The sequence below is a fragment of the Emys orbicularis genome, chromosome 11 (genome assembly GCF_028017835.1).
Source record: "Emys orbicularis isolate rEmyOrb1 chromosome 11, rEmyOrb1.hap1, whole genome shotgun sequence".
In the NCBI taxonomy this organism is placed as follows: domain Eukaryota; kingdom Metazoa; phylum Chordata; order Testudines; family Emydidae; genus Emys; species Emys orbicularis.
Window position 1 is genome coordinate 73230769 of NC_088693.1, and position 23119 is coordinate 73253887.

General features: G+C 43.7%; 1 protein-coding gene across 1 annotated transcript in view; it reads left to right on the top strand.

The window, feature by feature from the left end:
- Window positions 1–644: 644 nt before the first annotated feature.
- Window positions 645–23119, top strand: part of HDAC4 (histone deacetylase 4) — a 453690-nt gene continuing 431215 nt past the window's right edge. Inside the window, exon 1 of the mRNA XM_065412876.1 lies at window positions 645–707. The gene's annotated coding sequence lies outside the window, so the exon portion shown is untranslated. The remainder of the gene's footprint in view (window positions 708–23119) is intronic.

Here is a 23119-nt window from a genome sequence, read left to right on the forward strand (position 1 = left end):
GGCGCGCGCGCCGCTGTATCCGCCCAGCGCCGGGCCCTCCCCGTGGCTTGCCGCCCCCCCGAGCGCCTGCTGCCGCCGCACAGGTCAGTACCTAGCTCCACGGACCCGCGCGGGCCGTGCAACGTGTGCCCGCATCTATACGGAGGCAGCCGCTGCGCGGCCCCTTTAAAGCTGCGGGTATTTTTGTCCTCCGGCTTTTAATTCTGCTGCGGCTGCTCTCGACCGCTGGGTCCTTAAAGGGATGGGTCGCGCACGGCTATTTTTCTCTCTGGCCTGAGTGGAGAATGCGGAGGGTTCCGGGCAGGAGGTTGATGGGCAGGTCGGAGCACCAATGTGGGGCGTCTCCGCTGCAGTGGCGGGTGCGTTTGAGCCCTTAAAGGCTCACGCTGCACTGTGATTAGGTAGCAGCGATGAGAGGGCGGGGCTCCGTCAGCTCACCAATAGGGGAGGACGAAATGGAGTCGGGGGCGGGTCGTGAGGTGACTGACCCTTGGCGGGGCCATTCAACGCGGGGCATGCGGGCTCCGCTCTCTGGCGGTTCGGCGTGGCTTGGGTTTTTGTGAATGAGCCGGGTGGGGCCGGGGCTGTGATACGTCCCGCCCCCTCCGGGTCTCTGCGACTCCACCCTCCCCCCACCCCCGCTCAGTGAGCAGCGCTGCCGCCGCCTCGCTGCTGAGCGGGGCTCGGCGGGGAGCGATGCAGCTGGGGTGAGTGGAGCGGGGAGCGGCTGCGGCGCTGCCGCCTCCTGCCACTAAGGGGTTGGGGACCGCGGCCCGAGAGCCTCCCGCAGAGCAGGGGGCGGGGAGGGGCTGGGTCTCTCTGTCCGACAGCCTCCTCCCGTGTGTGTCCGTGTCCGGCCGTCACTTGTGTGTGTGGGGGGGGGGGGCGTTGTGTCTGTCTGGCAGTCACTTGTGTGTGTGTGTGGGGGGGGGGCGTTGTGTCTGTCCGGCAGTCGCTGTGTGTGTGTGGACTATGACAGTAACTCGGGATGTGTGCTTGTGTGTGTGTGTATATATATGTATATATATATGTCTGTCTGTCCGGCAGTCACTGTGTGTCTGGGGGGAGGGGGGTTGTCTGTACGGCAGTCACTGTGTGTGTGTGTGTGGGGGGGGGGGGGGCGGTTGTGTTTGTCCGGCAGTCACTCTGTGTGTGGGTGTCTCTTTCCGCCAGTCACTGTGTGTGCGGGGGGGTGGGCGGGGGGAGGAGGTTGTGTTTGTCTGGCAGTCACTGTGTGTGTGTGTGGGGGGGGTTGTGTCTGTCCGACAGTCACTCTGTGTGAGTGGGTGTCTGTCTTTCTGGCAGTCACTGTGTGTGTGTGTGTGGGGGGGTTGTGTCTGTCTGGCAGTCACTTGGGTAGGTGTCCAGCAGTCACTGTGTGCGCGTGTGTGTAAGTGGGGAGTTGTCTGTCTGTGTGTCCAGCAGCCCCAGTGTGTGTGTGGGGTAGCGTGTGTGTATGTCTGTCTGGCAGTGGCTCTGTTGTGTATGGGGTGGGGGGGCTGTGTGTGTCTGTCTGGCAGTCGCTGTGTGTGTTGCCCAACAACTGTGCTGTGTGCGGGGGGAGGGCGGTATGTGTCTGGCTGTCTCTGTCCAGCAGTCAGCATGTCTGTGTATAGGGTTGCTGTGTGTGTGTCTCTGGCTGTCCGTCCAGCACTGTGTGTTGGGGGGCTGGCAGGCTGTCACAGGCACTGGTGTGTGTGTGAGAATCTGTCCCTGTAGCAGGGTGACCCTTGCAGATGGAGGCAGTGAGGATTTGAGTGTACTCACATCCCTCCTACTGCCCAAATATCTCTCTCCCTTCCCTGTGCAGAGCTGTGTGTCTATCTCACCCAGTTAATAGTGAATACATGTTCTGTGAAGGGGTAGGGGTATGGGTATGGGTGAGGGGTTCTGGCATTAGAAGGGCTGAGCTCACTTGCAAATTGATTAAGCTGTTTACAATTCTGCTTTTTAAACCAATTAAAACAAAAATCAAATTTTCCCTTTAAATTATGAGTGACAATTAATTTTAAAAAAATCCTGATAGTTAGGATAGTACTATGTCTGTATTACATTTAGGAAATAAACTCTTAGATAAAATGGCAATTTTGGTAGTTGAATTATTTGTAGCCGAGAAATAAAACATAAAGGAGACTGCTGGGATAAAGAGGTGCAGATGGCTCTTTAAACTGTAATCGATTACTGCTTTGAATGCTTAGTTATAATTCCAGTATTTGGGAGGTGGCACAAAACAAAGCTATGCAGTGGCCTGTGTTCTTGTAAAAAAATTTTAAAATATGATTATTGTCCCCTATTGCACCTTCTGCACATGTGCCTGTGCTAATATGACGATAGTCCAGGCTATACATACATGTATGTATTATTCAAAAGTGACTTTATCTGATGCTGATACCCATTCAGAGTAGCTGTTTTGATCTTTATAGTAAATAAAATGTGTCTTATGTAAAGTATCTTTGGACTTATGTGGGAGTCTTATGCATTTCATGCTTATGGTAGTTTTTGTATTTCATTACCTTGTTTGAGATACTAGGAAATCAGCATTACAAAATTCTGCTTGTCCACTTATGTGAGCCAAATAGATACTTATTAATTGGCAAACAAAAAATAATTCTGTCTTATTATGGTAAGAGTGGACAGTAGATTGTTTTGTGTAACAAATGTTCATGATTACTTTTAGGCTGTTATACTGTTAATATACAACACAAAATGACAGTATCAAATCAAAGTTATGGGTAACATTCTGGCCTACCCCTGCACTGTGCCTTGTTCCCTTTCCCCCCTGAATTGCTGTGTGTTTAAAAGGGAGTTTTACTGTATGAAATGTTGGTTTGTGCAACAATTTTCATGTCATGGTTTTAAAAAAATAATTATAATGTATTTGGAGCAGTGGGAAGGGAGGTGTTACTGAGCTGCTGTTTGGATTTATGCTGCAGGAATTCATCAGGAAAGATGCTGTATGCAATACTAATTTCTTTAATCTTTTGATTTTTTTGTGTGTGTGGCATTGTAAGCGCAGCATGACCTCGTAAGCAAACTCACTTTTATTACATGATGATTATTTGACATTATACCAAGACACCTCATACCATTTGGAGGGAGGTAAAACTGATCCATTCTGTTTCTTCAAAGTACATATCATGATATTGAGTGGCTTACGTACATATTTGCATGACACTGAAGGTTTTTTCAGTTTGTCATTAGATATGCTGCGACAGCTTTCGTATAAAGCTTTGCATAAATTAGACTTGTCACTTTTAAAATGTTGCCGTTCTGGATTTAACAGAATGTCCATTACTATAGATTTGCCTAATATTTTAGGGGGGAGTTTATGGAAGTTTATTTCACAAGTAACTGAGCTGTCTGTGAGAGAAGTGTGGGTGGATTGGGCAGGCGAAAATCACCCACCAACCTGGAATCAGGACACTGAGAACGTAGTAGTTGTGTATTGGGGTCACTCAGTCACAGTATGGATCCTCTGGTCTCACCTCATCCACATCTGTCTATATGGGCTAGTGTAGAGATGCCTGTATTTTACTTTCTGCATAGCCTCAATGCGAGATTTAAGTCATGTACAGAGCCTTGTATTTGCACTCTGTACCTAAGGTGAGTTTCACTCTTATTGAAGAAAGGCGTCAGAGTACATCTGGATTTACTGCTGTTACGTAGCATCAATAAAAGTGACTTGTGCGGTGTTCACTACTGTCAGTGCCTTCGATTGTGGCCAAAAGTTACCGGAAGTTATCTATCTAAATGAGAGCTCTTAAAAAGGGCAATATTTAAAAAAAGCTAAGGAACACAAAAGTTTATGTAGCCTGATTCTTGACAGGATTTCTTTTTTGTAATGTGGCCTGTCATTGCTTTGAATTCTAATAGTGGTTGAAAGATCAGAAGTTGTTTTAGAGTTTTCACATTAAAAGATGCTGTTGTAGCTCCAGAGTCTGCCTGAAAGATTTGAGGGGGCATTGAATTAGGAAAGCTCAGCTGCTTGTATACAAATATCCAGCAATTACAAGGCAACAAAATTATTGCACAATTCCATTGTTACCATGGCAACATGTTCACTCAATTACAGTTGGAAATGTAAAATGCCACCCAGTTAGAAGAGGCCACATTTTTTTTATAAACCAAAATATGTAAGAGAGGAACTTCATGAATGTTGTGCCGTTTTTATATTTGCATGTCTTAGGCATGTGCATCTTATCAGATATCCTTCATTATTAATATCAATTGTGTTCACTTATTTTTGGACCTTTAGAATGCCATCTTTGAACTTCAGTATTTAAATTTGCTTCAGGGTTTAGATTTTAGAAAGGTAAAGTGGATTAAACCCACACAAACATATTCTGGAAATAAAATGAGAATAGAGGGGAAGCTTGTCAATTATTTAATAGAGGTAACGTAAAAACAAATTTGAGTAAAAGCGGTTGTCTCATCTGATGGAACACACTTGGAGAATTTAGTGTTCATGGGCCAAGATTTTCAACATACTGGTAAGTTAATGTACAACAGATGTAATCAGACAAGTCTGAACAGGAGATAACTTTATAGGGACAGTGGTAAGAAAGCAGTGAAAGTAAAATCCCAGAATGCCTTGTTATAAGTAGTAGCCAGGAACCAAAAATTAGGAAACAGCAGGATCTGTGCATAGAATTCCTGATACAGGATTGACAACATAAATTAGATCTCTTGTCTACTGAAGTTAATCAGCAATTTAAAAAAAGCTTTTAAACAAGGTGGTGATGGATATTACAAATTTTCAGTAATCTAGTTACTTGTTTAGATTATGGCTTATGTTTAAATTTATAAGAACAAAATACAAAATTATACAGTCAACATGCAAATTTTAAAGCTTCACACTCAAGCTGAAGTTTCAATAACGACTTCAGATTCAAATCCTTTGATAGAGGGTGGTACAAAAGGAAAAATGGAGTTCTCTTCCATACCAGTTTCTGAACCAGAAATTACTATTGGTATCCCAAAATTAATAGATACACTTGGAAAACCAGGTGACTGCAAGCCAGAGATAGATATGAAAGATGAGGGTGGGGACTTTACAAGTGATGTCCAGGAGCAATGAATTGTCACACACAGCTTTTGAGACTTGAGTCTGGTTGCTGTCCCTGAGCCTCGCTATCACAGCAGCTTCTGATAAAAGGTGGCTGAAACTTACTGCTCAGGTCCCCTCTAGCTGCTGAAAGGGAAGAAGAGACTGTTTCTTCTTTCCACTTTTCCTTAGAGCTTCTTCAGTGTATGCGGGGGGAGGGTTTCTACTACTTTACCCATCCCTTGGAACCTTTTTTCTACTCTAGGGATTTGGGTCGGGAGCAAGTTCTCCATGCAATCTGCAAAATTCTTCACTACCATGAATTACTCTTTCACGTCTGCAGTTGCCACTGCTGGTAGCTTTCTGACGCAGCAGCAGCTTGAATTGACCTGATTTGAGTTTCATTTCTGCTCACATGGTACACAGTGAAACTTCCAGTTTCTTCTTTATATACTCTGATGCTACTGTGAACATCAGCAGAGGTACAGGAGTTGCCTGTCTGCAGGCTCATGAAAACATGGAATCAGTTCTCATTCTTTTAGAATCTGGGCTATCTTTGCAATCATAAGAGTGAGAAATAAGAACTTATTAAAAAAACACTTAGTTTTTACAGCAATTGAGGACCTTAAGCTCACTACCCCCTGCCAGACAGCTAGAGACAGCTTTCCACTTACCTCTGTGGGGTAGATTTTTAAAGCTGTGTCCAATTATGTCTTTGATTTGAAGCTGTAGAATGTTTGAAAATCACCACTTTAGGGCCCTGATTGTGCAATTTATAGTGCATAGGTGGTACATTGCTCTACCTGGACTCAGCAGTCTGCTTGCAGGCTTGGGGCCTAGGTTTGTAGTTTAAGGAAGTTACAGGCAGTTTTTTTGTTTGAAAATGCATAAAGCATGTATCAAAGAAAGTAGTGGGTACAAATGTTGGACTTGATAGGTGTAACTCTTCTTCCTTAAGCATTTAGTCATATTGCTAGTGCCCTTCAGAACTTTGAGAAGAGGGGAGTAGTCAAGGATTTTTTTTAAGGTAACTTCAAAGATAAGCAACAAGATTTGAGATACAGACTAAGAGAGAATAACAGGAGTACTTGTGGCACCTTAGAGACTAACAAATTTATTAGAGCATAAGCTTTCGTGGGCTACAACCAAGTGGGTTGTAGCCCACGAAAGCTTATGCTCTAATAAATTTGTTAGTCTCTAAGGTGCCACAAGTACTCCTGTTATTTTTGCGGATACAGACTAACACGGCTGCTACTCTGAAACCTGTCACTAAGAGAGAACTAATTTTTCCAAAAAAAAAAAAAAAAAAAAAAAATTTCTTTAAGTTGAATATTTTCTTTATTGTAAGATGTAAACAATAATATGACCACTCTTCCCTCAAAGACAAGTGGCTGATTTGATGTTATATGCACTTAAATCCTGGGTGTGTTGAATGCTTGAGTACATGCAACCTAAGGCCAAAGATGAAAACTTGCCTTTCTTAGATTCCTTGAAAATGCTACTGAAATTGCAGTTAGAGCCCATACTACGCTTTTGAAAGGTCTCGACTGTAACTAGTCCCCTGCACTCTTTCTGAAGTACAGTATGGTGTCCTGTTGGCTAAGTGGAGGAAATAATTATCAAGGTATTGGTCTGTGTAGAAGAAAAATCAGGGCTTCAAAAATTTGATACGTATAGCCCAAGGCCTAAACTAATACGCCTGGATGAAAATATTTGCTACCATGCCCCCTGCAATTTAAAGAAAGAAAAATAGCTCCAGGCCACTTGACAGTATATTTCAAATACTGTTAAATGTGGTATTTAACAACTTTTAGTTTAATAGATATTTCTAAATGTGACTTACTACTACGGCTGAATGAATAGTAGAAGAAATATTCATTGAATATATTTGATAATACCCCCAGAAGTAGTGTATGTGCAGAATAGTATTTGCCTAGCTACTGTGCTGGTTGAAAACCACAAACAAGTATTAATGGAGTACAGTATTTGATGAACAATGATAACATTCATTAAATATTTGCAAAGTATTCTTCAGTCAATACTACTTACTAGATCCTCTGGTATTTTCTTTTCCTTCCTGTCTTCACTGAACATTTCTTTTTTCCTGAGCTACCTTTGGTTAATTCCCTCTTCTCTCTTGTTCCTTTCCTTGCCTTATGTTCTCTGCCGCCTCCTTTATAATGTCTCCGTTCTGCTTCACCCCAACCCATAAAGCCAGGTATTGGAGTTAAAATTTTAACTAGACTTCTTGTGGCTGAAGCACTAAATCTATCATCTGAGGGCTTGTCTACACTGCCCGCCGGATTGGCAGGCAGCAATCGATCCAGCAGGAGTCGATTTATCGCGTCTAGTATAGCTGTGATAAATCGACTGCTGAGCACTCTCCCGTCGACTCCGGGACTCCGCCAGAACGAGAAGCGCAAGCAGAGTCGACGGGAGAGCGTCAGCTGTCGACTTACCGCAGTGAAGACACCATGGTAAATAGATCTAAGTATGTCGACTTCAGCTACGCTATTCTTGTAGCTGAAGTTCCGCATCTTAAATCGACCCCGCGCAGTAGTGTAGACAAGCCCTAAGAGTGATATGAAAATGGTGGCAGGCACTAAATGGGGGTAGCTTTCCTGAATTCATCCCTCTGCTTTGTTGCTGCTGAGAGTCAGTTTCTAATACTTGACCCTTCTCCTAGTTGTAATTTTTTTAGACCATTTCCCCAAATAATAGCTTTGATGTCTGCCTTTGCTGTTGCTCTCAACTTTCTGAAGTCTTGGCATAATGAAATTGACCTGATTCTTTTCAGTTTCATTGCTGCCTAGAGGTCTGGAAAAAGCAGTGAAAACTGGTGAGACTTTGGGTCAGTTTTCACTTTGCTGCAGGTTGTTGGTGCTGAGAAGCAGCAGGGGTATTGGAGCTGTCTGTAGAACCAGGAAGACAGCAGTAAATGATCACTTTATTCCATTCACATTTTGCAGGCCTTCTCAACCATAAGAGCTAGATAATTTTTTTTTTTAAATGAAAACTTACCTTCTGCAGAAAGTGGTCAGAAAACTTCCTGGTTGCCATCCTCTGTTCAAGTTCTTGTATGCTTCCCACTACTATGGTATTTGAGTGCCTTGGATGAGCAATTTCTCTTGCTATTTGGAAATTACTATAACCCTTTAACAGTATGTCTCCAGAAGAGAGACAGAAAGGAGGTAATGCCCTCGGGGGGGTCAGGGAGCCATGCAGGGTGTGTGTGTGTGTGTGTGTGAGAGAGTGATGCAGGCAGGTGATGAGATGGAGAATATGTATAGTGGGGTACTTTTCCTCTTCTCTCCGTATAGCTGAAACTGAATAACCAAGACAATGCCTCAGGTGAAATCTGGTTGTCATGTCTGTGGTTGCTGGTGTGTTGAACCTCTCATTTTGTAAAGTCTGACCTCCTCTAGACCTGCCAGTATATATATATATCTGCTTAAGAGGGCTAGGATTTTATAACAAACCTATAAATTAGTGGGCTGGGACAGTAATGAAGCAGAATACTTCTTTAAAAATAAATTCCAGGATTAGAACATCAGTAATTTGGGGACCTGTACAGTGAACAGAACTATAGCAGCACCATATGGTGTTTTAGGTGACCTCTTAAAGACACACTTTCATTCTGAGGAAAGCCCTTGCATCTGATTTCATTTGTAATTCATACTCCTTTTTGGAAAGATTTACTAGTGCTGTAGTGAGATCTCCTATTAAGATTTAATTACTTTTATAAAGTGTGTTAACATTTATTAGTATACTCTGATTTATTATGAATAAAACTAAATTACACTTGTCAAATGAGCAAAATAGCTTTGGTTTCCTTATTCAGTTTGCATTAACTGAATCTTGAGAAACAGCAAGTAATTCATTATAGGCCTATCATTAGTACAAGTTAGATTCCCCTGTATTCATTCATTTTCCTAACTTGCAAAGCTCTGTATTCCATCTTCTCTGCAATCCTCCAGGGAAAAATGCAGAATTTGTAGCACTGGGATTACATCCCTACTAATAATTTCCAATATCAAACTACCTCAAGAAGGAGTATCTAGTATACTAGAGAGAGCCCCTTTTAAACCATGAGCTTCTAATAGCAAAAGAGAAAAAACAGGAACACTAGCCAGGGAAACTTTTTCTAATGTTCTGTTTTTTTTTCTGTTTTCTTCAGGGGGATAGTCATCGTGAATGGTGATATTTTACTTCATTTTAACATAGGATTAATCTTGTAGCTTTTACAAAACTCTGTACTCTGTTAACATAGTTTCAGTGTGATACATTTTCTAAATAGACTAATGTGGTTTATAGAAACACTTTAAATCTGCTCTGTATAAAAATGTCCATGTTGGGGGTTTCTGGTTTAGCGTTGTTTATAAAGCATTTAGTTTTATGCAGTTCAGATGCTTTTGTTGGATTGATGTTTAAGCCTGAAACAATAAATTAGTTCTATTGTATGACAGCCTAAACCAGCATTCAAAGTGGGAGTGTTGTTCAAACCATTATGGAATTACATTTTCCCTAGGGAACTGCGCAGTCATCTGGTTGTGTGTTGGTATTTGTTCTAGATTGTGTTGAACTTCGGATTATAGGTTGTTCTTATCAGTCAAGAAACTGGACTGACTCTTTTGGCATAGTTTCCTATAAAATATGTAATTACCAGTCTGGTATTATGTCTAAATGGTACAGCATAGCCAAGTAAAAAGCAGATAATTATGTAGTATTGGCTTATTTAACAGTGTACATTTTTATTTAAACATTATTGAGCCTGTAACTTTAAAAACCAGAGTGATGTAAGATTGAGACAACTTAATTTAGGAGGGAAGGTGTGTGCAAAGGAGAGAGAGGGTGGGATTAATGCTAGAAATTAAGGCTGGTTCTGATCTGCTCATAGTGAATGTTTGATAATTTGAAAGAGGAAGGGTTAGACATACTCCACCTTTCACTCACACCAATATCAGCCTTAACTTTGAGCTTCCTTACTTGGGTTTTCAGTTTAACAGTGTAAAGGTTATCTAACTCCCAAGAATGAGGGAGAAGGCTATACTTCACAGTTCAGATTCAGACATGGAAGGTCCCAGAAAGCTTCTTGACTGTAAATTCTCTAACTTTCCCATATGGTGTATTATGTTTAACTCTTGAGGTTTATTTAAAAAAAAAAAAATTCTCATCTGTTATGTAGTGAACTAAGTATCTCTCATCCACAAGACTGCAGGGAACTCTGTCGTCTTACACTGCATCTGACAGATAAATTGTAGCAGTGTTGGTCCCAGGATATTAGTGAGACAAGGTGGGTGAGGGGATATCTTTTATTGAGTCAGTTGTCAAATAGAAGAACAGCTCTGTGTGGCTCGAAAGTTTCTCTCGCTCACCAACAGAAGTTGTTCCAATAAAAGGTTCCTCACCCACCTTATCTGTCAGATATAGTTTTGTAAATACTCTACATCAAATGGGTTCTTAAAGCATTAGATGGTATAAAGACCAGGACTTGAAAAATGTTCCAGAATCCTACAAGCAGGCAACCCCTATAAAAAATACAGGTGGGACCCCAGCAGGTTTCAGAGATGAGCACCTAATTGGGAAGCCCAGCATGTGTACCTGTTAAGCTGCTGGGAAAGGAGAGGAACTGGACTCCCATCAGGGATCTGTCTCAGGACTGTGTTGGTTGGGTCATGTCTTTCATAGTGGCCTTGTTGGAAAAGGGTGTAGAATAGCACCCTCCTACTCTCTCATCTTGTGGGGATAGGGAGGGGCATTGAGCAGCACACAGTCATTGTCCTTTTGTGTTACTCTGCTTACCTAGGCAGAGCATGTAATTTCTAAGAATGAAGTCAGTTGCTCAGTGTTCTGAGGAACAGTGAAACTAACCATTTCTTCTTTGAGTAACATCACTATGGGTGCTCCACTTTAGGTGTACGTGTGCCTTTGGCAATTTTTGGTAGCGGTGCCTGTCTGCCCACTCCTGCACCCTACCTTGTATCCAGCAGCAAGACTATATAGGGCTGTATGGGTGAATCACTTCGGCCTGAGATGGAGTATCCAGCGTGCCTGCTTCAATCAGTCAAGCTTGCCTTGGCTAGTTGTTAGTAGTTTGGTATAATTTAATTGGATGTGTCAGTTTTTTGTAAGAGGATTGCTCCTTGTCCTCTTTATTTTCACCCTCCTCCTCCTGGGAGGTGTTCTCTCCGTTGAAGGGGTATGCCAGCATCACCAGGGTTCAGACATTGCCTCAGTTGTCAGGAAGTGATCCTGGTCCACAACAGGCCTTTCTGGTGTGTTTGTTGCTTTGGAGAAAGACTTTCCATAGAAGTCCAACTTCTTTAAGAGCAGGGAAAGGAAGAACTAGGGGATCAAGTTGAGACAGCTTATGATGGAGCACTCTTTGTCCCACTTTGGACCAAGGTTACTAGATCCTCCCTGTACACCACTTTCCAAGCACACACAATGCCTTGTTGACTTCAGCTCACTGTTCACCTAGATCTTCTAATGCAGGGGTCGGCAACGTTCGGCACGCGGCTCGCCAGGGTAAGCACCCTGGCGGGCCGGGCCAGTTTTATTTACCTGCTGACGCGGCAGGTTCGGCCGATCGCGGCCCCCACTGGCTGCGGTTCGCCGTCCCGGGCCAATGGGGGCGGCGAGAAGCGGCGCGGGCGAGTGATATGCTGGCCGCAGCTTCTCGCCCCCCCCCATTGGCCGGGGACGGCGAACCGCGGCCAGTGGGGGCCGCGATCGGCCGAACCTGCCGCGTCAGCAGGTAAATAAAACTGGCCCGGCCCGCCAGGGTGCTTACCCTGGTGAGCCGCGTGCCGAACGTTGCCGACCCCTGTTCTAATGGAAAGACTTTAAAGACCTCTGAGAAGGTCTCTAAGAAAAGGAGTTCTGATTCTCCCAACAAAGAGCCCATATTGAAAAGACCTCAGTCTCCTCATAAGTTGACTGGGCAGGTTCCTGTCCTCATACTGTTGGGGCTCCAGGCTCCTCCAGTACTGATGGTGCTTCCAAGTCCTTGTGCTCTTCTAAAGGCCAAGGCTCCAACTATGCTTCAGTACCTAAACCACCTTTGGTACTGTTAGGATTCGACCAACTCAAAAGTGGGAGAGACTGGTTCTAGCAAGTCAGTACTGATGGATATTCCTCTGTAGCCTCCAATTTCCAAGAGCCTTGGTACCGCAGATGCCTAAGTGGCTGCATCAGTCTATACCTGCATCCAGGCAATCAACATTGTTGGTACCATCAACTTCCTCTGCAAGGGATCTATTTGAACAGACTGAATAGTTCATTGGTCCTGCTAGTGAAGGCAGGGGGCTCGACTCGATGACCTTTCAAGGTCCCTTCCAGCTCTAGGAGATAGGATATCTCCATTAATTTATTTTATTTTATTTTATTTATTCATCTGGCATTGCAGGAATTTAAATATGCTGAAGACCCAGAGTCTCCCTTTTTGAGGGGTACTGAGCGCATCTTGGTACCGAGATCCATGTGGTCACAGGAACTACATCTTTCCCTGGAATTACCTGATTTTCCCTGTTCTCTGGTTGAACTCCCCCACTGGATGATGACATTTCTTCAGTCTCTCAAATATCAGTGTGGGGCTCTCCTACTCTACTTACCATTACTGGAACCCTCTTACTGACACCTACAGGGAGAGGTGTGATTCTTGGAGGATACACTTTGAAGTGCCTCCTCATTGGTATGAATAATAATGTTCTGTATGGTTCCCTTCAGTGGCCATATTGGGACTCTTGAGCAGCCTACCATCAGCCATTTTCTAGAGCCTCTAGCCTTGCTTGCTGGAATCATCTAGACAGTCCTCCTCCATCTGTTTCCGCTCGGCTATCTGAGCAGCAGGAGAAAGAGGCTATGGTGGAAAAGGACACCACCTCACAGCTAATATCTCTTCCAGATGAGGCCATGATGTCTCCCTCACTCTCCCTGGTTGATGAGTTCAGACAGTTTCAGGGCCTTGTGAAAGAAGGTGGCAGATTCTTTGCAGGCACCCCTTGAAGTCACAGCACAAACTGTTGGACATTTTACGAACAGCATCGTCTGCTTGACTGGCCTTGCCCATTTATGAGACACTTCTGGATCCTGCCAAGACTATTTGGTAGACCCTGGCAACAGTACCACCTATTTGCAAGTGTGCTGATAAAGTATTCTCTCCAGCCAAGAGCTCTGAATTTTTATTTACCACCCTTCTCCTAATTCCTTGATCGCTGAAGCTGTAAAGAAATGTGGAAGATGGCACCACACTAAATTGATGCCATACAACAAGATTCAAACATCTTAATCTTTTTGAACGTAAGAGCTATTGATTGGCAACCCTGCAGTTTAGGATTGCCAATTACCAAGCTTTTATGGTAAAGCATAATCACACCAACTATTCCAAGCTTCACTCCTTTATTGAACACCTTCCAAGAGAGCATTGAAAGCAGGTCCAAGCCATCATAGCTGTGGGTTGGCTGCTTGCCAACACTTGTACAGGCCTCCCTGGATGTCGGACACTGCTGCTCCTTCCATCTCCACAACAATTGTTACGTGTCAGGCATCTTGGCTCCAGCTCTCTGGATTCCCTGGGAAGGTCCAAAATACAGTTGAGGATCTTCCCTTTGATGGTTTTAAACTTTTTACTGAGAACACAGAGTCATTTCAAGGTGTTGACTCCAGAGCCACCTTGAGATCTCTTGGAATCTACACACCTGCAAGTAAATGGAGATCCCAGGTAGCTCAGAGATCCCACCCCATCCAGTTGTCTGGATTCCAACCTGAGCTTCTGAGGAGGAAATCAAGATTTCAGAAGAATAGTCAATCCACTACACCTGGTTCAACTACAGAACCCTTCTCATTATTAAAACATCAGTTTTGACAGGCTGGTTGAGGGTCTGAATCATCCCTGTTTTTTGCATCTCCAGTTGCAACAGTTTGCCCATCTCCCTCCCTTCAGGGGGGACACTCTCCCATTTTCAACTGTCATGAGAATAGATTACATCCGACAAATGGATCTTAGAAGTCATAACATTGAGGTGCTCCATCCATTTTTACCTCCCTTCCCCGTCCCTCTTCTGGGACCCCTCTCATGAGCATTTATTGAGGCAGGAAATCGACTTTAACATGGCCAAGAGAGGCATGACCTTACCTGGATGTCTGCCAAACAATCAGCCTTCTGGCTACTCCTCATCTACTTCCTTAAGATGCTGGTTGGGTTCTTCAACTTAGGAGTACGTCACCTTCAAGGTGTGATTCCTCAGTGGTTCCTGGGAGTAGAGACTGCTTGCTCTGTGGAAGTACAACAGGTATTGTTGAACAGCAGAACATAATCCACCCAAAATACTTACCTTCCAAAGTGGAGATGATTCAACAATTGGTGTGAACAGCAGCATCTTCCACCTACTCATTCTTCCGTCTCCACTGTTCAAGGCTTCCTCCTGAAATCAAAAGACAGGATTATCTTTCTATCAGAATCCACTTGTTGGCTATAACGGCCTTTCATTCCTCAGTTGAGGGATTCTCCGTGTGGCTAGCCCTGCAACAATTAAATTTATCAAAGGATTGGGGAACCTTTTTTCCCTCGGGTAAAAGAGCCACTCCTGTTTGGGATCTGAACTTCATATTCAGGTGTCTTTTATGAGACCTCCCTTTGAATCAATGACTCTTAACCTATCCATGAAGACTGTTGAAAAGTCAGGGAAATAGGAGCTTTAATGGCAGATTCATTCTTTATAGTATTTTTCAAGGACGTTTTATTACGTCTGTGTGATTTAAATTCCTACCTAAGATATTGCCCAAGTTTCAGATTAACCAGGTCATCCATCTGTTTTTTCCGCCCCTAAAACCACACCAGACCAGGAAGGATGCTGTTGTACACAAACTGGATGTCAGGAGGGCATTACCCTTCTATCTGGACTCAACCAAGTCCTGTAGGAAGTCTCCTGGACTGTTCATGTCAATTGCTGACAGATCTAAAGGGTCTACAGCAGGGGTAGGCAACCTATGGTACGCGTGCTGAAGGCGGCACATGAGCTCATTTTCAGTGGCACTCACACTGCCCGGGTCCTGGCCACCGGTCTGGGGGGCTCTGCATTTTAATTTAATTTTAAATGAAGCTTCTTAACATTTTAAAAACCTTATTTACTTTACATACAATAATAGTTTAGTTTATATATTATAGACTTATAGAAAGAGACCTTCTAAAAATGTTAAAATGTATTACTGGCACGCGAAACCTTAAATTAGAGTGAATAAATGAAGATTCGGCACACCACATCTGAAAGGTTGCCCACCCCTGGTCTACAGTCTCCACATAGAAGCTCTCTAGATGGATTTCTGGATGTCATTTCCTGTTCTGAATCTATTGATATACAGCCTCCTTCTAGGGCACTGGCCCAATCCACAAGGGCGCTCTCTAACTCAGTGTCACTGCTCAAGAATGTTTTCATCGCTGAGGTCTGCAAGGCTGCAGCTTAGACTTTAATACACACCTTTCCCAAACAATGTGTGGTGGTCTATTTTTCCAGATCGGATACTGCCCTTGAGAATGCAGTCTTGGCTATAGTCCTGGATTCTAATCTGAAATTCCCCCTCCAGCTGGGGGTACTCCTTGGTAGTCACCTGAGGTACCAGTAGGGACATTTCAAAGAAGAAAAAGTTACTCATCCTGTGCAGTAACTGGAATTCTTTGAGATGGGTGCCCCGTGGGTGCTCCACTACCCGTCCTCCGTCCCCTCTGCTTTGGAGTTTCCTCTACGAGACTGTGCAATGGGGAAGGTTTGCCCGCATACCCTGTCTAGCCTCTGCGTGGGGTACGAGGATGCATAGGGCACATGCATGAGCCAATGAGTAGTGCTACTGAAGATCTCCAATCGAAGGTGCATAGTGTGCATGCACACCTGAAGTGGAGCAGCCGTAGGGATGCACATCTTGGAGAACTCCAGTTACTGCAAAGGATGAATAACCTCTCCATTCTTGTTAATTTCACAGTTCAGCTTCTGAAGATTGTGACTGTGATAAGAGAATGCAGGTCTTCCCTTCCCTGCATATGCACTGAGAGGAGCAAATGGTTTGAGTTCCTGTCTTGGCGGCTTATATTTCCTGAACAGCAACAGTGACTGGATTTTTGTGAACTTCAATTTCACTGCTGCTGTCAGCAGCAGCAGTAAAATGGACCTGACATCTTGCAAACTTCAATTTGTTGCTGCTGGCACTGACCAGCAAGCCTCAGCCACTCAGGAATTTGCTTAGGATCTGTAGAAATGCATCCTGCAGAGTAGGCCCAATACTCAAACTTCTATTTAACTGTCTTTTAGTGCTTTGATCAGTGGTCTGTGGTGACTGTGAAAAGGGAAAGATTGGGTCTCTGCTTTTCAACTATAGTCAAGTGTTTGGAAGTCCTTTCTTCAGTGTAGGATCTAGTACTCTGCCAGAAAAAACCCATGAGTTAGACTTCTTTCCAAATCCAGTGGATTGGAAGCAGAGTTTTTTGATAATGAAAGCTCTTCCTGCAAGTTGTTTACTGAACAGACATTGTCTCGGGGCCTCTGCCTCTGTGTTTTCCTCTTTTGTTTGGAATAAGAGCTTTTTGCAGTGGATTCCTTCCTCTAGGAATTTAGCTTCTGTTTTCCTCACCCGCCTTCCCTCAGAATCTTGTATTTGAAATGGAAAGCAAAGATTGGGGCAGATTCCTTTGGCACCAAAAGATTTGCTCCAACTCTTACCCACAGTCAGAGGTTCTCAGCAGCTTCTTATCTCTTCAGGATCACTTAGAGACAATGACAGAGCAGTTTTGAACTAATACTGCATCTCACCGGAGCCTGCATAATGTCTCACAGCCTGCAAGCAAGTTCAGGAGAAGGGAGACAAATTTTTAGATGCTGAAAATGAACAGTATAAGCTGAGATGGGCTGATGGCCTTGCTGAAGAAACTGCACAGCAGATTCAGTGGTAGAGATGTGATTTGGATCATTAAGTACTACCAAGGAGATGTGGATGAACTCGTCAACGTTACTGAGAATTGGGCTGGCCTGTGCCAGGAGGAGCAAGACCCAGTCCAGGGCTTCACCGATCAATAAACTGATACTAAACCCCATTTTGAACTGATCATTGAGATACATTGCAAGAGTGAACAAATGGTGGCACTGGTTAAGAAAACCACAGCACTTCGGTGGTCCCCATCAAATCTTTCTGGCAGCAGAACCTTCGGGCCAAGTTCTAAAGGTACCATGGCTGGCTATACTTCTGTACCAGATGACTGGAGGATAGCTAATATGATGCCAATTTTTAAAAAAGGCTCCAGAGGTGATCCTGGCCATTACAGGTTGGTAAGCCTAACTTTAGTACCAGTCAAATTTGTTGAAATTATAGTAAAGAACAGACTTATCAGACACACAGATGAACATGATTTGTTGGGGAAGAGTTAACACGCCTTTTGCAAAGGGAAATCATGCCTCACCAATCTTAGAATTCTTTGAGGGGGTCAACAAATGTAGGCAAGGGTGACCCAGTGGATACAGTGTACTTGGACTTTCAGAAGCCTTTGACAAGGTCCCTCACCAAAGGCTCTTAAACAAAGTAAGCATTCATGGGATAAGTAGTGGAGAGTCTGAGACATAAGTCCTTGTATCAGAGGCCTGAGGCCTGAACTAAAGTAGTGGTCAAGCCTTGCTAATATAAAGCAAAGTTAACAAGAGACAGGCTGTAAGCTGGCTCACCGAATCTGGCAAGAATAGGGCTGATATTGCAAAAACACATACATTTCTGAGAAATGCTAGGTACAGGACACACACATAAATATATTCGAGAAAGGTGGTACCAGAACACCCCGATACCAAGTGAGTACAAACACATTCCCCAGAGATAACAGGAACACGTTGACCTCTCTTAAAGATAAGGTCAGGACCACAGTGTGATGGATAGAAATGTTTTGATCGAACCAACATGTACAAGGTATATGATGGTAGCTAACCACGTGAGCAGGGCAATATGTAACTTGTTTGTATTGGTGTATAAAATGGAGTCTCAAAGAGAGCATCTTTGGCTAGCTTATGACTGAGCTGGTCTATTGTGAAAGGCATACATGTGTTAGTGGTCCTGTAGAATCTATGGGATACTAGGACCGTGCTTCATTAACAATAAACCTGACAGAGTTCCTTTGCTATTAACGAGCTTGTGGTTATTGGGCAGTTCGATCAAGGTCTGCTGTGCCAACTATCTGCACAGAGCTGGGACAGCAAACAGAGAGAACACACACACAACCAACATCTGACAAGATGGAAGTTCCCCTCATGGATTAGTAATTGGTTAAAAGACAGGAAACAAAGGGTAGGAATAAATAGTCATTTTTCACAATGGAGAGAGGTAAATAGTGGTGTCCCCAAGGGATCTGTACTGGATCCTGTGCTGTTCAACATATTCATAAATGATCTGGAAAAGGGGATAAAAAGTGAGGTGGCAAAGTTTGCAGATGATACAAAATTACTCAAGATAGTTAAGTCCAAAGCAGATTGAAGAGTTGCAAAGGGATCTCACAAAACTGAGTGACTGGGCAACCAAATGTCATATGAACTGCAATGTTGATCAGTGCAAAGTAATGCACGTTGGAAAACATAATCCCAACTATACATACAAAATTAGGAGATCTAAATTAGCTGTTACCACTCAAGAAAGAGAAATTGGAATCATTGTGGATTGTTCTCTGAAAACATGTGCTCAATGTGATGTGGAGCAGTCAAAAAAGTGAACAAAATGTTAGGAACCATTAGGAAAGGGATAGATAAGAGAAAATGTCACTGCCACTATATAAATCTGTGGTACGCCCATGCCTTGAATACTGCATGCAGTTCTGGTCACTGTATCTCAAAAAAAGATAGATATATAAGGATTGGAAAAGGTACAGAGAAGGGCAATAAAAATGATTAAGGGTCTAGAACAACTTCCATCTGAGAGAGATTAAAAAGACTGGGACTTTTCAGCTTAGAAAAGAGATTAAAGGGAGATATGATAGAGGTCTTTAACATTGTGACTGGTATGGAAAAAGTGAATAAGGAAGTGAGGTTTACTCCTTCACATAGCACAAAAACTAGGGGAAACCCAGTGAAATTAATAGGCAATGGGTTTAAAACAAACAAAAGAAAGTGTGCATTCTGTGAAGTAGTCAACCTGTGGAACTTGTTGCCAGGGGGTGTTGTGAATGCCAAAAGTGTAACTGGTTTAAAAAAAGAACTAGATAAGTGCATGGAGGCTAGGTCCATCGATGACTACTAGCATAAGATGGTCATGGATGCAACCCCATGCCCTGGGTGTCCCTAGTCTCTGATTGCCAGAAGCTGGGAGTGGACAACTGGGGATGGATCACTCAATAAATTGCCTTGTTCTGTTCATTCCCTCTGAAGCACCTGGTATTGGCCATTGTCGGACACTGGGATAGATGGACCTTTGGGCTGACCCAGTATGGCCGTTCCTATGCTCTTATGGTTACAGTGGCTGACGGGATCTCAGAGTGGAGGGAAGCATTATCCAGATTCAACTGAGCAACTTGACCCCAAAGGCTCTGGATCAACTCTGTCATCATCAATGATGGTCCTTCCAGGGGTCTCCATCTCAGTTGCTGGAGCCAGCCACATAAGTAGGCAGTCTGCTCAAGTAGTCAGAAAGTGAGAAGTGGATGTTGTTGAAGCAACAGTGGTCAGGCTGGGGACTGCAGCCAGGGATCAGAGAAGGAATCAAGAACCAAGAGCAGGAATGGGGCAGGCACTGGCTGGGGCTGGAACAGGAGCAGCCTTTCAGAACCACTAAGCGGTAGGGGATACTTCTGGCGAGATAGCAACATTGAACAACCTAGAATGGCTGTTCTCATGGGGATCCTATATCCCTGGCCTTGGGGACATCTGGTTAAATCTTCACCTGGAGATTGGCCTGGTTGATTATCTGAGGGCTCCATGTCAGTCAGGCTCAGGTATGGCTCAGTAGCACTTATCAGGCTCAGAGATGATGACTCATTACGTATGGCCTGGTGGTTGAAAGCTTTCTTAAACAAGCATGTGCAGTGTTGCTTGAGATGGGACAAGGTTTTTCTTTTTACGCATCGTTTTAGGGCAACACTGATTGTAGGGACGTTTTCCTCCACACTTAATACCTGTGTAAAGTCATTTATCAGTTTGTGTGTTTACCATAATGGCCAATCTCTTTTCATCATCAAACAGCTGTGTAGAGTCACAACCTTCAAATATGTAAATGTGGCTTGCTGTAGCTGGTGAATCTGCTGTTCAGTGGCAGATTCAAATATATGGATTTTGTTTTGTGCCACAAAACTTGAGGAAAACAAGCCCATACACTTCTGAAACCAAACAAACTCCAACACTTGATGCAAATGTCAGTGAACGTCCCAAGTAGAGATGTTTCTAGCCACATCAGGCTATTCTGTATGGGCTTGAAGGTGGACTAGGGGGGGAAAAAATCAGGGACAATAACAGTGACTATTCAAGAGCAGGCAGTAATAGTAGAGCACTAGGTTGGTGCTTTTCTGCATGACTGGATCTAGACTTCATCCTACATGGCCATTGTCCATAATATTGTTGTAGTATTAAAAATGTTTGAAATTACTACATAGGCTACATCTACACTACGGGGGGGGGTCGATTTAAGATACGCAAATTCAGCTACGCGAATAGCGTAGCTGAATTCGACGTATCGCAGCCGACTTACCCCGCTGTGAGGACGGCGGCAAAATCGACCTCCGCGGCTTCCCGTCGACGGCTCTTACTCCCACCTTCGCTGGTGGAGTAAGAGCGTCGATTCGGGGATCGATTGTCGCGTCCTGACGGGACGCGATAAATCGATCCCCGAGAGGTCGATTTCTACCCGCCGATTCAGGCGGGTAGTGTAGACCAGGCCATAGTCTCATTTCTGACTGAATCTCAGACTGGTGGGGGCAGTGGCATATTAGTTTATAATAAGGACAGAACTAAACACACAAGATAAGGTACATTGAAAACAAAGTGGAAAAACCCTGGCACAATAGACCAAAATGGAAAATTTAGAAGTTGCCTAAGAAATCATTATAGTTGAATCGCAGTAATACACCTCTACCTTGATATAACGTTGTCCTCAGGAGCCAAAAAAATCTTACCGTGTTATAGGTGAAACCGCGTTATATCGAACTTGCTTTGATCCGCCGGAGTGCGCAGCCCCGCCCCCCCGGAACACTGCTTTACTGTGCTATATCCAAATTCGTATTATATCGGGTCGTGTTGTATTGGGGTGGAGGTGTAGTGATCATAGTGTAATTGAATTCATAGGTTGGAAAAGTGCAAAAAATATGCAGGAGGATTATTTTTAGGAGAAAATAAGTCAAAAGTAAGGAAACTAAAATCCTTACGTTAGTGATAGAGACTTTTTTTAATACGTATGCCATTAAAAAGCACAAGGCATACACACCCTACATGAACTAGGAAGCAGGAAGGCAAGAAATGGAGCTGGTGGCAGTCAGCTATAGAATACAAGACTCGTTACACCAAATCTCCTGGTACAACCACTAGATCAGTGGTTCTCAATCAGGAGTACGTGTGCCCTTGGGGGTACACAGAGGTCTTCCAGGGGGTACATCAACTCATCTAGATATTTTCCTAGTTTTACAACAGGCTATGTAAAAAGCACTAGTGAAGTCAGTACAAACTAAAATTTCATACAATGATCTGTTTATAGGGCTCTATATATTATACACTGAAATGTAAGTACAGGATTTCTATTCCAATTTTATTTTATAATTCTATGGTAAAATGATAAAATAAGCAATTTTTCAGTAATAGTGTGCTGTAACACTTTTGTATTTGATTTTTTTTGTAAGCAAGTAGTTTTTAAGTGAGGTGAAACTTGGGGTTACGCAACACAAATCAGACTCCTGAAAGGGGTATAGTAGTTGGAAAAGTTGAGAGCCATGGCACTAGATCATGCTCACTCCATGTATTCAGTATTTGAAATCAAGTTCCAGTCCACTCCATACTTAGGTAAGCACAAAGACAATGCTATGTGTACATTAATGATGCATTTAACTATCTAATTATAAAATAGCGGTAGAAGCAAAATTTGAGATATTTATCTGCTGTACCGTATATACTTGTTCATTAGCCCATTTGTTTATAAGCCAACCCCCCAAAATAGGTTAAAAATAGCAAAAACTGTATGACCCTTTCATAAGCCAACCCTATATTTCAGGGGTTGGAAAACTTTGGCTCCCGGCCCGTCAGGGTCAGCCGCTGGTGGGTCGGGACGTTTTGTTTACTTGGAGCGTCTGCAGGCATGGAGCCCCTCAGCTCCCTGTGGCCGCGGTTTGCCGTTCCCAGCCAATGGGAGCTGCAGCAAATGCAGACGCTCCAGGTAAACAAAACGACAATGTATTAGATATTCAAGTCAATGATTCCATGGAGCAGAGGTCGGCAACCTTTCAGAAGTGGTGTGCCAAGTCTTCGTTTATTTGCGGTAATTTAAGGTTTCGTGTGCCAGTAATACATTTTACGTTTACAAGGGCCAGCGGACTGGCAGTAGGCTGAGCGGACCGGCGGCTGGGACCCCAGGCCGGCAGTGGGCTGAGCGGCTCAGCCCGCTGCCGGTCTGGGGTTCCGTCCAGCCAAGCCAGCAGCGGGCTGAGCGGGGCCGGCGGTGGGGACACCAGGCTGGCAGCAGCATGCCACAGTAAATCAGCTTGAGTGCCCCCTTTGGCATGCGTGCCATAGATTGCCAACCCCTGCCATAGAGTTTAAAATATCAAATTTTGGTGTAGACCTGTTTATAAGCTGACCCCCGCTCTTTGATGCGTCACATTTCTACCAAAAATATTCAGCTTATGAACGAGTATATACGGTGTGTGCCATAGAATCATAGGTTCCCAGGCCAGAAAGGACCACGTTAATCATCTAGTCTGACCTTCTGTATACAACAGGCCATAGAACCTTTTAGAAAAACATTCAATCTCTATTTTAAAATTCAGAGATGGAGAATCCACCACAACCCTTGGTAAATTGTTCCAATGGTTAATTATTCTCACCATTAAAAATGTACACCTTATTTCCATCTGGATTTGTCTAG